Below are 13,801 nucleotides of genomic sequence, written 5' to 3'. Positions count from 1 at the left end.
CTGTTACACGTGTCGTATCATGCGGCATTGTTCTTTGTATAACCAGTATTACGATATAAGCCAACGCTTGCTGTCAGCTTTTCACCGCCTTGGGAACAGCGATATTTATCGCTCTGCATTTATCTTGCTTAAAATTGTTTATACTGCCCTTACCATTTTATATCCAGTTCAACAAGTGATATATTCCGCGAGCTAAGTTTGCTCGTTTTTTTTTTTAATGCGGGGGTGGGGGTGGCTTTTTTGTGTTTTAAGTTACGCATAAATGCAATCTTCATATTCATGTGTGTATATATATATATATATATATATATATATATATATATATATATATATATATATATATATATAAACTCCCCATTCGAAATTTGATTATTTATTTATCTGTTTATTTATTATTATTAGTAGTAGTAGTGGTAGTATTAGTATTAGTATTATTAGTATTGCCTCTGAATATCGAGCATTACATTTTCATTCTATTTTAATAAGTAAAACAAATTCTTCTTCGGTTGGAGTGAAAGAAAAGAATAGCGATAGGAAACAGTAATTTTGAATAATGTTACATACATACATACATACATACATACATACATACATACATACATACATACATACATACATACACTTTGAGTATTTTTGAAAAACGTTATCGATTTTTCATGTTTAGTGAAAAACGAAGTCAAATACAAACACCTTTAGTTTGATCCAATCAAGTGCATATGCGGTCACAGAGGTGGTTTCCAAATACTTTGTCGGGACAATCTCCTGTTCAGCTGAGTCACGTAACACTTAAAGAAAGTCATTAATGTCGGGAGATTGTTGTAAATGCCACAAGAGCCTGCTGACAAGGTAAAACTTAAAAGTCCTGTCAGGTATTTGGGTAGTTGCCTATTTGAATTCTGCATTAAATAATAGACGAGTTTCTAGGCCCCCAAAGCATATTGACCAATGGAAAATAAGAAAGTGTATACATCTCTGTTTTAGTCAGGATGATTGATTGATGAGTGTTGCTTTTATGGAGACAGTTCAAATAGTAACGTTGTATGCCAATTTACTTATTCTCCTTTTGTTTTCAGTAGAGTCATAATAACGGTCCACACATATCAACGCGCTAAATGTGCACCCGACTTTGATCAGCTCCTAAAACAGTTGAAAACAAAATTCGTTCAGTTTCGCGCCATACCATTTTACAATTAGCATTTTTACAATTACCGTATTGACTTTTTTGCATTTAGCTCAATTACCGTTGAATCGTAATCAAGCATATTGCTATCAAATAGCAATGCAGTTATTTTGAATGCAAACAGACAATATTGTCTTTTAAAAAATATTTTGTGTGATGTTCCTAAGCTTGTCATCTTGATAGAGTATTTCTGGACAATGATCTACGGGATACAATAATAATTACGGAAATAAAATTTCATAGCATGTGTATTATGCCAAAATTTGTATGTACAAATGCTTTTCGCAAACACGTGCATGTGCCAAAGACAGATGACAAACCAGTTTTAATAAGTAGGGTCAGATATTGTATTTGTGGTGGAGATTATGGACGTAGGATGGATGATATTGAATGTAAACGATAACCGTTCAAAGAAATTTCGTCTTTAGTGTATTAAAACGAAACATTTGCCTAACGGATCATGACTTTGTACCGAATGTCAAAACCGTTTATTCTTGAAATCCTTTTTAAAATATGAAAATATATATTGACAATTGGCTTTTTAACTTGAACTATAATATAATGATTGATTTCAGCCCATGTAAATTGAAAATTATTACATGTTTCTACTTGTTTGTGTATCCATTTGTTTATGCGTCTGTTTATTGATGGATTTATTTGTTTAAAAAAGAATGACAAAGATTATTGACATTTCAACGTTTTACTTGTACAAAAAAAAAAAAGTCACGCATTTGGTCTCGTACAATTGATATGCACAAGAGAGTGTAATGTTATATTATATCCTTGCGCACAAAATAAGACATGCCCTCATAATTATGTGGGATGAACAATATTGTGAGGTGCCAGTTTGGGTGGCTAGAGAATCAAAATAGCGGATATGGAAGTACACGCGTTTTGTGACGTCACGTGAAAACAACGGATACATGGCGACCAGTATAAATGGTGGAGGAAAAACCCGGGAAAACCTCGGGGAAAAAACCACGAGAAGCTTTCTCACATACCCACATTCGCTAAACCCGAGACTCGAATCCACGCAGACAAAGGTGAGATGGCAGTGATCCGAAACGGTAAGCGCTTTAGACTACTCGGCCACTCGGGGCCCCGGTTGTTTTGTTTCAGTTAAATTAAATTAAAACATACACACACACACACACTCAAACACACACATAATCCTTTCAACTTATGCAGGATTATCTGGATTTGTATACATTGGACGATACTGTATAAAAGTAGAAATATAATGGCAATAAAAAATCCTAAAATTTGTATAATGTTTTAAGTTTTTGAAAAAGTATATGAATTTTAAAGGTCACAGTGTTGGCGAGTGTCTGCCAAGCCGAGCTTTGCCCCATAATAAAGCTGTTCGTGTACTGACAAATTAGCAACGTTAATAAAATAAAGACAGCAACAACCAAACTTAATTTAATTAAAAAAAACAGCAACAGATGAAGGTTTTCATGGCATTAGAAAAATTAATAATTGCGAATAAATCTGTCAAACAAATTATTATTATTTTTTTCTATATTTTGCCATCGGAGCCACTGTGGATCAGTGCCAGACTCGCGACAGAGAGGGTGCAGGTTTGATACCTGCCATAGGATCTGTTAGGTCTGGCTACTGCGATGTTCTGGACAAGGAACTTTTCTACAACTATACGACGCTAGCAATTACCCTAATGCATTACTGTGCCATAAAACACCAATCCAAACCAAAGTTTACCCTCAGATGTACTCCATGTAAAAGTTGAAATAAATGTCACATACAAACACATACGTCAGTGCACTCAAACGTTTTTAGTTTGAGGAATTGGCTTTAAAACTCTTAGCGAATATTGATCGAACGTTGGAATAATTTGCACATAGATCATTTTGCGAGCAAGACCTCTTTTTCTGCTGATCTTCAGATTTGACTTAACAAAAGTCTTCCACGTCATGTAACAAAATTTAAGTTGAGTGTTTTATTATTTTTGTTAATGCCATGCGTGGACATTTTCGTTTTTGATTCTTATTACGCGCAAAGGTTATTTTGTATACATGAGACGGATATATCATCCATCGTACTGCCAGAGTTAGATTTGATTAATTTGCTGTTCTTGAGCAATCGGATGCACGTCATTAAACATAATAGTCGAAACAAGGAATCTGTTCTCCATTTGTCTGATGTCTGAAGAGAACACGCCCTTTTTTTCTCAGTAGTAAGTCCGAGCTCTAGATATATCCACCCTGAATAAAAATGTCTGCGCTTTGTTTGCAGAGTAAACTTCCGTATCAAAATCGATATTGCTTCTAATCAATCCGGTGGTAAATCACTGGGCTTTATGTCAATACCAAATTTAATATGTATGGAGGAACTAGATAAATCTTGTGTTGATGAAAAAAAGTAAGTACAGGGTATGACCGATGATTTTTGGCTGACTGAGAGCTGTTGTGATAAGAAAGGAAAGCTTGCCATCAAAAGAATATAAAGAATGGAAGCAGCAATATTAATGTCTTTACTCATAAAAGTGATATTTTTTATATTTTGTTGAATTAGTCACCGAGAGCAATTTCTACTAAAGAGACCAACTGTATAGGATATAGAAAAATTAGACTAATTTTCATACTGAAAATATTTCCAAAACAATAATTTGAAGCTAATTTTGAAACTGACGTCTTGTTCATTATTTCATGTGACCGCATGCAGGAAAAGGTTAATCCACAATATACCCTGGATAAACGGGGACAAAAAAGCTATCTTGAAAAAGTGACAAAAACGACCGTTCTAGCTTTATGAAAGTTAATATCGCGCGCAATCTATTCCAAAGTAAAGAAAGTCCAGACTTAAGTCTAAAACCTCATTCACATCTGAACTTGAGTCTAATACCCCTTTCACATGCACCACTGTACATACACATCTAAAATTGAGTCTAATACCCCGTTCACATGCACCATTGTACATACACATCTAAAATTGAGTCTAATACCCCGTTCACATGCACCATTGTACATACACATCTAAAATTGAGTCTAATACCCCGTTCACATGCACCATTGTACATACACATCTAAAATTGAGTCTAATACCCCGTTCACATGCACCATTGTACATATACGTACTACTTTACCTATATGTTGAAAAAAACAACCACTCAAGACTTCGCATGAACTACAAAAAAATAATTTACACAAATGTAATTTACATACACCGTTTAACTGAAAGTATGAAGGTATACTTAAAAATGTATTAACGGGCTTGATGTCCAGTTTGTTTGGTTGTATATGCTGCTATTTTGTATATGTTGCTGATGTTTCTAAACGTTAGAACAAATGTTCCTTAGTAAAGTTTGACGATGTTTCTGAACGCTAGGACAAAAGCAAACTATAGACATTATAAACCCTAATGTCACTATGGACACAGTTCTTGAACCCTTCAACCAATATTAGTTGTCTGAGACGTTCTTAATCTTTATTAACCTTTCTAGAAGAGCACCGGGGCCCCGAGTGGCCGAGTGGTCTAAAGCGCTCTCTGTTACGGATCACTGCCATCTCACCTCTGTCTGCGTGGGATCGAGTCTCATATTCAGCCAATGTGTGGTATGTGAGAAAGCTTGTCAGTAGCTTCTCGTGGGTCGGTGGTTCTTTCCGGGGTTTTTCCCGGGTTCTTCCTCCACCATTAATACTGGCCGCCATGTATAGCCTATCGTGTGCTAAAATATGGCGTTAAACCCTACAACAACAACAACTAGAAGAGCACCACCTACCAAATTGTCGTGCTTTTTCCAATGCAAATTCGACATGGTCTGGTCAGCTTCTTTTTTCTAGTTTCTGAATTTTTTCCGATAAGATCAGGGACTAACTCATAACCCGTCAAGATATAGTCCTTAACTATATCATAGTCAGTGCTCTACTCTAGTGACAGTGAAATGTAAATATCACGAGCTCTACCAGTGAGTACAACATTGCAACAATAGAGTCCAGTATTCTCTTGGCCACCTCATACTCTGAGCAATTTTTTTTCAAAATAAGGAAAATATCTATCTACTTCTTCTTCCAGAAAAGGCGGTACTAACTTAATATTTCTTAAAACATCAAAAGTAAGGGACTGTTTTCCCTTGACAACTCTAATTCTTTCAACCGAATTTGATATTCCCTTTCATCCTTCTCACTCTCTTTTTGCAACTCCATTCGTCTTACTTCCATCTCTCTTTTCATTTGTATCTTTTCGATTTGAAACTGAACCTGTTTCCATCTCTCTTTTCATTTGTATCTTTTCGATTTGAAACTGAACCTGTCTTATCTCTAATTCAAACCTTTTTAGCTGTAATTCCATTTAAAAAATTTCCAACCACTCCTGAGTAAAATTCAAAAACAATTCTCTACTTTTCATGACATTTTAGAAAAAGCTTGCCGATTTCACTGAAGATTTCAAAAACTTGGGGAATTCAAATTTCAAAAAAAACAAAGTTTTCTGAAATATTTTAGCCGAAATTCAAATTCCGGGACGAGCTACCCAATTCTTATGTTACGTGTTTAGGCTCGAATAAACAGTAACACAGGAAAGAGTGAAAACAACAAGCTTTGCAAAATTTAACAAATTATTTTTATCCCTGGAAAATACTGTCAAAATAAAGAAAAAAATAAGAACCTACGGTTTTAAGAATCAAATCCTAAAATAATCCAAGAATGATCCATTTTTTTTAAAAAGAAGTTCTACTATTGAAATGTTCTTATGAATTCAAGTTCGAGTCCCGACGAAGAATCCAAGATGGAAGGCGATGACGTATGATGTATCCTGTACTGTGTTGAAGTCTACAGTTCCTTGTAGAAACAAGAAATATCACCCCGGTTTTAGAAATCCGAACAAAAATTGTAAGAAATGTCTTTGTTCAAGAATTCTGTATGAGCACTCAAAATATTTCCAGAGAAACGAATTAATCCTTTTGAATCCAAATAATCTGAATAAACATTAAAATGTAATTCCCAAAATGACACAATAAAAGAAATACCTTTAGGCTCAGTGTTTAGAAGCCCGACTGAGATTATTTCTCTAAAACGATGGTTTAAAACTTGAATTTTACGCAGAACAGATGCCCGGATAAGGGCCACGTGAACATGTTTACATATAAACAAATCACGTAGCCCCTGTATGTCCTTGATAAAAACCAATCATTTTACTTCACTAAAAACTATTTACAAGTCGAGGATCATGTATCCAACACAGCCTCGATCTCAACCTTATTATTCCCACAATAAAAATAAATTAAAAATAACTTGTTCACGTGGCTGTTACTAATTTTGAATTAAGGTCGTGAACCAGGCCAGCCTTATTTTTACAAAAATGAACAGCCAAGGTCAAACTATGTTCATGAAAAGTATGAGTTCCTGGTAAACAAAACTACATTATTTTGACATATAATGAGATTCAAAATAGAAAGATTTTAAAACTTACAAACAATTAAATCATATATAAATTAAATCAAATATACATAACATTTACAAAATAGTTCCTAATACACTATTGAGCACACGTGATTTCAATATCGTAAAATACTGCACGATTCTGACAATGTAAAGTTAACGGAGAAAAAATGAGCATATAATAATACGTAATATATGTGTGGGTGTTTAAGTGGCAAATATTACGTAATATATAGGTGGTGTTTACGTTGTAAATATTACGTAATAAATGTGTGGGTGTTTAAATGGTAACTATTACGTAATATATGTGTGGGTGTTTAAATGGTAAATATTACGTAATATATGTGTGGGTGTTCAATTAGTAAATGTTACGTGATATATTTGTGAGTGTTTAAATGGGTTATACTACGTAATATACGTGTGGGTGTTTAAATGGTAAATATTACGTAACATATGTGTGGGTGTTTACGTTGTAAATATTACGTAATATATGTGTGGGTGTTTAAATGGTAAATATTACATACTAAATGTGTGGGAGTTAGTTCAAAAATATATATCTATTATAAAGGATCTGCGTGAGAATGTTCTTTTAGTAGTCTTTTACTCTAGAAATAAGGTATCTGCGATTTTTGAAAACCCTGTATTGCAATGCTTATGAAAAAAGATATAATTGGAAAAACGTTGAATAAAACAAAAGAAACAGATTTTCTATTCATATGGACTTTCCACTTGTTACAAGGTCAATGAAATAACATTTGTCAGCATGACAAGTTAAGGCATCCTTATTTATAGTCAAACGGTATAATTTATGACCATACAACCGTATCAAATTAGGTCTCTTGGTAATTTACAGCTCGGTTGGGAAGACAATCCTTGTACATATTTATTTACCCTCTTACCGACCTTCGTATGATCTTTGTCATACATAAAAATAGAGCTTACTTCTAAAACCACACAATTAATGCGCTGGTACACCGCATAATCAATCATTGAAAAGACATGGATTATTTTTTTTGTATTCAATTGAGGCATTGGATCAATTATCTTTCTTCTAAGCACATGGGTCAGAAAGCTGCACGTTATCTTTTATGTCAGCGTAATAGTCATCCGTCTCTATTTGAAAACATAGCAAATATATTTCCGTCATTTAATAACCTCATTTAATCATTACATACTGGTTTTAGCTTATTGTAGCAAAAGTCGTATATCAACTACTTTGATAACTTCAAAATTGTAAAAGAGTTCTGAAGCATTCTGGTGATAATTCTATTTTTTTATGTTCGTTATGTTAATTTCACATTAAGATGGAAAAAGGGGGTTATAAATTTCCTTTTACAAGTTTGGGGTATTTTAGAATTGGGGTGAAATTTATTGGTTATGGTACCATTCAATAAGCTGGTATGAAATGTATTTTTCTTGTGATTGAACATCGATCCTGTTATACAGCCGTTCCAAATCCACGAGTGATTCTTTTCAGACTATTTTCTCTCACCTGTATATACCTCCCATTACGATACCGGTTTGATTTCACGAAAATAATGCATTATTTCCATCTTGGTTTTTTTTTTTTTTGTGTTACGCCATTCCATCCGGTTGACTGACGTTTTTTGACACACACACACACACACACACACACACACACACACACACACACACACGTACAGATGAATCTGATGCTGATGTTGCTCTCCATTATCATCCTTCCACAAACCTTATATCAAGATTCCAAATCGCGAATTTTCATATTTACGTTGGTCTGTTCAGACTTATTTTTAAATACCAATTGGTAAGATAATAACCTTTTTTCCTTAAGCATTATTTATAACCTTGTTTCCTAAGTCTATCAGTATCGGCTTACAAATGTCTGAGCCGAAATATCCAATATTTTTTTTTATTACTGGTGATAATGGAAACTGTATTCTTGTCCAAATACTAAGTTACAATACGAGCAGTTTTTTTTTATAAATTGTTTCAACCGAACTTATTTCTTTACAAAAATGTAATAATATTCTGTATTTTAGTATGACTACCTTAAGTTTACTCATTGATAATTGTTTGAATTTTTATAATGACCAATCTTTTTAAGTTCCATTTATTTTAGCGAAACAATAAGTTCAGCATGTTACCAACTGCTAAAACAAACACTATACCATTTCCATTTCGCCGGCAGTTTTTCTACTGTTTATTTTCCTGAACTTCAAATTCTTTTAAGCCTTTCGCAAGTCAAATTATGTCGTAGAGCGACAATTCTTCCTAAATTATCTGGTCAACATTATCTCTCTGTGAAGCTTCCAGTTTGTGAATTACAGTGTCACCTATTTTTACTTGTGTAAGTTTAAATACTTCTTCTGTAAAATTAAGTAGGTACCCATTTACAAATATATAAATATATATATATATATATATATATATATATATATATATATATATATATATATATATATATATATATATATATATATATATATATATATATATATATATATATATATATATATATATATATATTTTGAAAAACTAAGTTTCCAACATATTGATTTTTATTTCGGTGTTGCATTGGTATCTGTTGTCAACTCACTAAACGAACTTATCCGTAATTTGTACTTATTAGTTGGATCGCTTGCTGGAATTGGAGTCATATCTACTGAGGTCTGGATGGCGTAATTGTTGTAGCACTAAACCGCGGTCGAGGATGTGTCCTATAACCTCTGGAGCCACTCACTGTCAAGCTAAAACCCAATATCCATCAACATGTATGCATTTCAAACTTGGCAGAGAACTGAGAAACCGAATCAGTAAATGTGATCTGCATGGGTAAGTTGATTATTTTGTATTTCCCCCTTTAGATTTTACCAACCTCTCTCCCCCCATGTCCTCGCGAAGAGTAAAAGTCTCTACAAGTCGCAAGTTTCAAGCCAACAAAGAATATATACTGAACAAAACCTGAGCTATTTTGTACATAAGGCGGTGACATTTGCGTCCAATATATTAATCAACGAAAAATGTTGACCATGATTTCCCACCAATCACTCTAAATAAAACTTTTGGCAAACACATAACCATAAAGCAAGGACGGTCTTTTTACACATCGGTGGCAAAAAACTAATCGAACTGGGGCACAAATATGTTCCTGCACTAGGATCTTTCCCTTGTGCATAGAACATAAAATCATGCCTTCTTGACACCACTTTAGATAACGAAGGAGAAAATGAAAATAAAGTATATCACTTCCGTCATAAAGTATTTACTCGATGATTAATCGTGCCAATCTTTTTAGTGCTTCCTTAACCAAAGTACGACAGGTTAACAAATACCCCATCTCTTCTTGATTATTAATAATACGGTACATACGTTTAGTTATGCATGCAGAAACAGCTCCTTATGGACCACCAACAATATCAATTAGAGGTGCATTTGGTTACAGTTCTAAACCCACGTATGTGAAACTTCACCATTAAATTCTGCACAATAAAGACGCAGAACCCAACAATGAGGACCAACAAAGACGTCCACTGAATACAAAGTTTCCAGTTTGAACATAAAATACAAAACTGTTTCACAAAGTGTACATAAATAGCAATTTACTCAGGTGTTTCACAAAGTGTACAAAAGTAGCAAGTTACTCAGGTGTTTCACAAAGTGTACATAAATAGCAAGTTACTCAGGTGTACATAAATAGCAATTTACTCAGGTGCTTTGCCTCAAATTTTGACCCAATAGGGAGGTGTCATCCTTTTGCAGCTTATGATATTTTATCCTGTTGACCTTGAGATTTGATCCCAATGGTAACAACGTGATATAAATTTTAAACATCTGACCTTTACGTGGTAAATGTTTTGAATCTATTTATTTCTATTACTCACGTTGCTAGTGTTAGGTACATTTGATTTGATTTATATTTGATTTAATTTAATTGCTTGTAAGTTTTAAAATCTTTTTATTTTAATTTCATTACATGTCAAAGTAATGAAATTTTGTTTGCTAGGAATATGATATTTTCCAGAAACTAGTTTGACCTCACTGTTCAGTTGAAAACATCTAAAAATAGAACTTTGTATCTTTTTTGCTGACATAGTTCCTGGCCTTGATTGAGAATCAAGTAAACAGCTTCTTTCTTTAATTCATTCTTAACGTGTGAATGACAACAGTGAAATCGAGGCTGTACTGGAATACGTGACCTTAGACATGTAAATATCTTCTAAACTGTTCTGGAATGTAATCACGTGACCCTCATACGGATATAATATTTTGCGCCTTTTTTGACTATATAACCTTTGTTTAAAGAGAAATTAGTTAGTTTGGGCTTTTACCTTGGGCACAAGAAAGTGTTTCGTTATGACCAGTTTGGAGTTGTATTTTAATTTTTATTCAAATTTTTTGGATTCTAAATTCTTTTTCCTGGAAATAGTGGAGTGCTCATACAGAATTCTTGGACAAAGACATTTCTTTAAATTTATTCGGAAATAAAACACCAGAATATTATTTTCTGTGGTTCACAAAGAAATGTAAACACATCAGCGCTATGCTCGCTACAGTATACGTCATCGCCTTCCATTTTGGATTTTTCGTCGGGACTCGAACTTGAATTCATTAGAACAATTCATTACAAGGACTTCAAAATTGAATTCTTGGATTATTTTTGGATTTGATTCTTAAAACCGTAAGTTCTTATTTTCTCATGTTTACCTTGAGTTTTACCAGGGAAATAAAATATTTTTTAAATTTAAAAAGCTTGTTGTTTACACTTTTTCTTTGTTACTGTTTATTAGAGCCTAAACATGCGACTTAAGACTAGTGTGAACAAGTGTAGTGTACATAACTTTTTCTTTCTATAGAATCATTGTAGGTAAGTGGCGGGATGGTGTTCATGTTCCATGGATTTAAGTGTTTTTAATCATGCTTTTCTCACAGGAAACTCTTTTTCTTTTGAATAAAGAATAATCCCAGTCAAGTTAAACTACGAAATTTAATTCTGAAAAAGTAATACTGAAGAATATGTAAATGGTCATCAAGGTAGCACAAGACCAGTACAGTCAATCATCGGTTGCAAAACAAAACCTGAGCAGTAGAGGTTTTAAAGTGGAAAGGTCGTTGCCGTTGAGTCGACTATGCTCTCATCTCATCCGCCCAGTCAGCCGGATCAGCCTTTACTTGGAAGGGTAGGCAGGTCCCTCTATGTAACTTATAGGTGGGACAGTAGACGGTGTGACGCCAGGGCATATCTACACACCGGTGGGCCTGATTGCAACACCTCTGTGGCTCACTGCTGCTCCGAGATCTCCTTCTGTTCAGCTTGGGGTCGAACTATACCCAGTTACAGTATGTTGACACGAGGAGGCACTGCAGGAGTCTTGGCGATGAAGAGGCTTCGCACTGGCGGGGGGGGGGGGGGGGGCGGCATAGGCAATCGGCTCCCCTATTCGCCAGTGGATGTTCAGGCACTAACTACAACTGCACTAATCCACTAGACGCATTTGCGCACTCTCGGTGGCAAAGCCACTAGCACACAATTTACTAGCTACACTATTTATATAACAGGCAGTAAAATATTAAGTGGAAGCCAACACACAGCCAAGATATTCATCAGAGAGGCCAGTAAACATAAAACATTTACCCACTAAAGAAGCAAACGTATTTAGTGGTCTTGAGAAATTTAAACAGAGAGCACTTTCCTGCACTCTAATGGCAACATCTCAGCAAAATTACTGACACATATAATACAGATCACAGAGGCCTCCTTCTACAGTACGGGTGCAATACCTATCAAGATGATTCCCCTTACTGTGAGTCATGACTCAAGAAAGGATGGTATGAATATGGCATGCCAAAGACTATAGTGGTTATGAGCTAAATACAAACACCTAAGTCAATCATGCATGAAATATAGGCCAGGGCGAGCTTCTTTTGTTGTGTGAGTGTGGCATTAACAGAGATACACACCAATTTCTTGATTTTAGCATGAACAGTGCATAAACATGAACTTAAGACACAAAGTTAGCACAAGTCAGTGAAGCATAAAATACGAGCCACAATGACTAACTTCTGAAATGCAATCTACTCTCTCGGTACGATTCATAGTTCAGAAAATATAGTATTTCACAGTATGCGCAGGACCTATGTGGTCACGAATTATACACAACTATTAACCTACACAAAAAGACAGTCTATTTATTTCAGTGTACAATTAAAGTATATCAGCTAAGAAACTTCAGAGATAATGTAACATGCTGTTCATTATCGATTCACTGTAATATGGACTTTGTAGTCTGAAATAAAGAATTCTTATCTTATCTTATATGGTCAGCCATATGAAATGATAGGGTACTAAAATCAACCATTTTTTAAAACCATTTTAATAATCATGACTTTTCATATATGATCAAAATGTATTTACGCTTTACTATACATGAGGTACAAGCAGCTAAAAAGAACTCTTAGAAGTCTGGATATCCCTTAGCAGGTATGCATGCATCATGTATATCACAAAGTATAGATTTGTTACAAGAATTAAAACATCTTTTATCTGGTATCAAAGTAGCGGCATTATAAAGAGTTGATATTTTCAAAATATTGCATCCTAATATTATTGCCCTTAAAATCTATTCAACAAGCTAGTATTATTTTACCCATTATACACATAATTTTACTGACCGCTCTGGTAGCCTAATGGACAGAGCGTCCGCCTCAGATGCGGGAGGTCGCGGGTTACCAAATACTTTTAAAAATGGTAGTTACAGCTGCCTCGCTAGGCACTCAGCATTTAGAGGTTAGTGTTAGGACTGGCCGGCGTGGTGTCAGGAAATGTGACTAGACTTCACTACAAACTGCATACATCGTAGCGATATTAAAATTGTTAAAGCTACGATAAAAAGCCAAAACACACACATACACACCCACAAGTAATTTTACAATGGAAAAGCTGTCGTTAACACTGTTCCTGCATCAGTAATTTGCCTTGAGTAGCCACTTCAGTCTCAATGTGGCTATGAGCTAAACGTTGTGTTTAACTACGTTAGCAAAATATAAAATGTAGGTCACTATAACCGTGTTTCGTTGTAAGGGTATATTACTAACACAGATGCATTCAATTATTCTATTATGCGTCGAACATAAACATCATCAAATAAATAAACATTGAACACAAAACCTTCAACAAAGTCAATTTAACATGAAATATCTTTTGAATTAAGGATGTAGTACGGTGTATTTATGAAGTCGTAGGATA

This window comes from Sinohyriopsis cumingii, chromosome 12 (genome assembly GCF_028554795.1).
Source record: "Sinohyriopsis cumingii isolate HCF-2022 chromosome 12, ASM2855479v2, whole genome shotgun sequence".
Classification (NCBI taxonomy): domain Eukaryota; kingdom Metazoa; phylum Mollusca; class Bivalvia; order Unionida; family Unionidae; genus Sinohyriopsis; species Sinohyriopsis cumingii.
Note: the sequence above shows the minus strand (reverse complement) of the source record.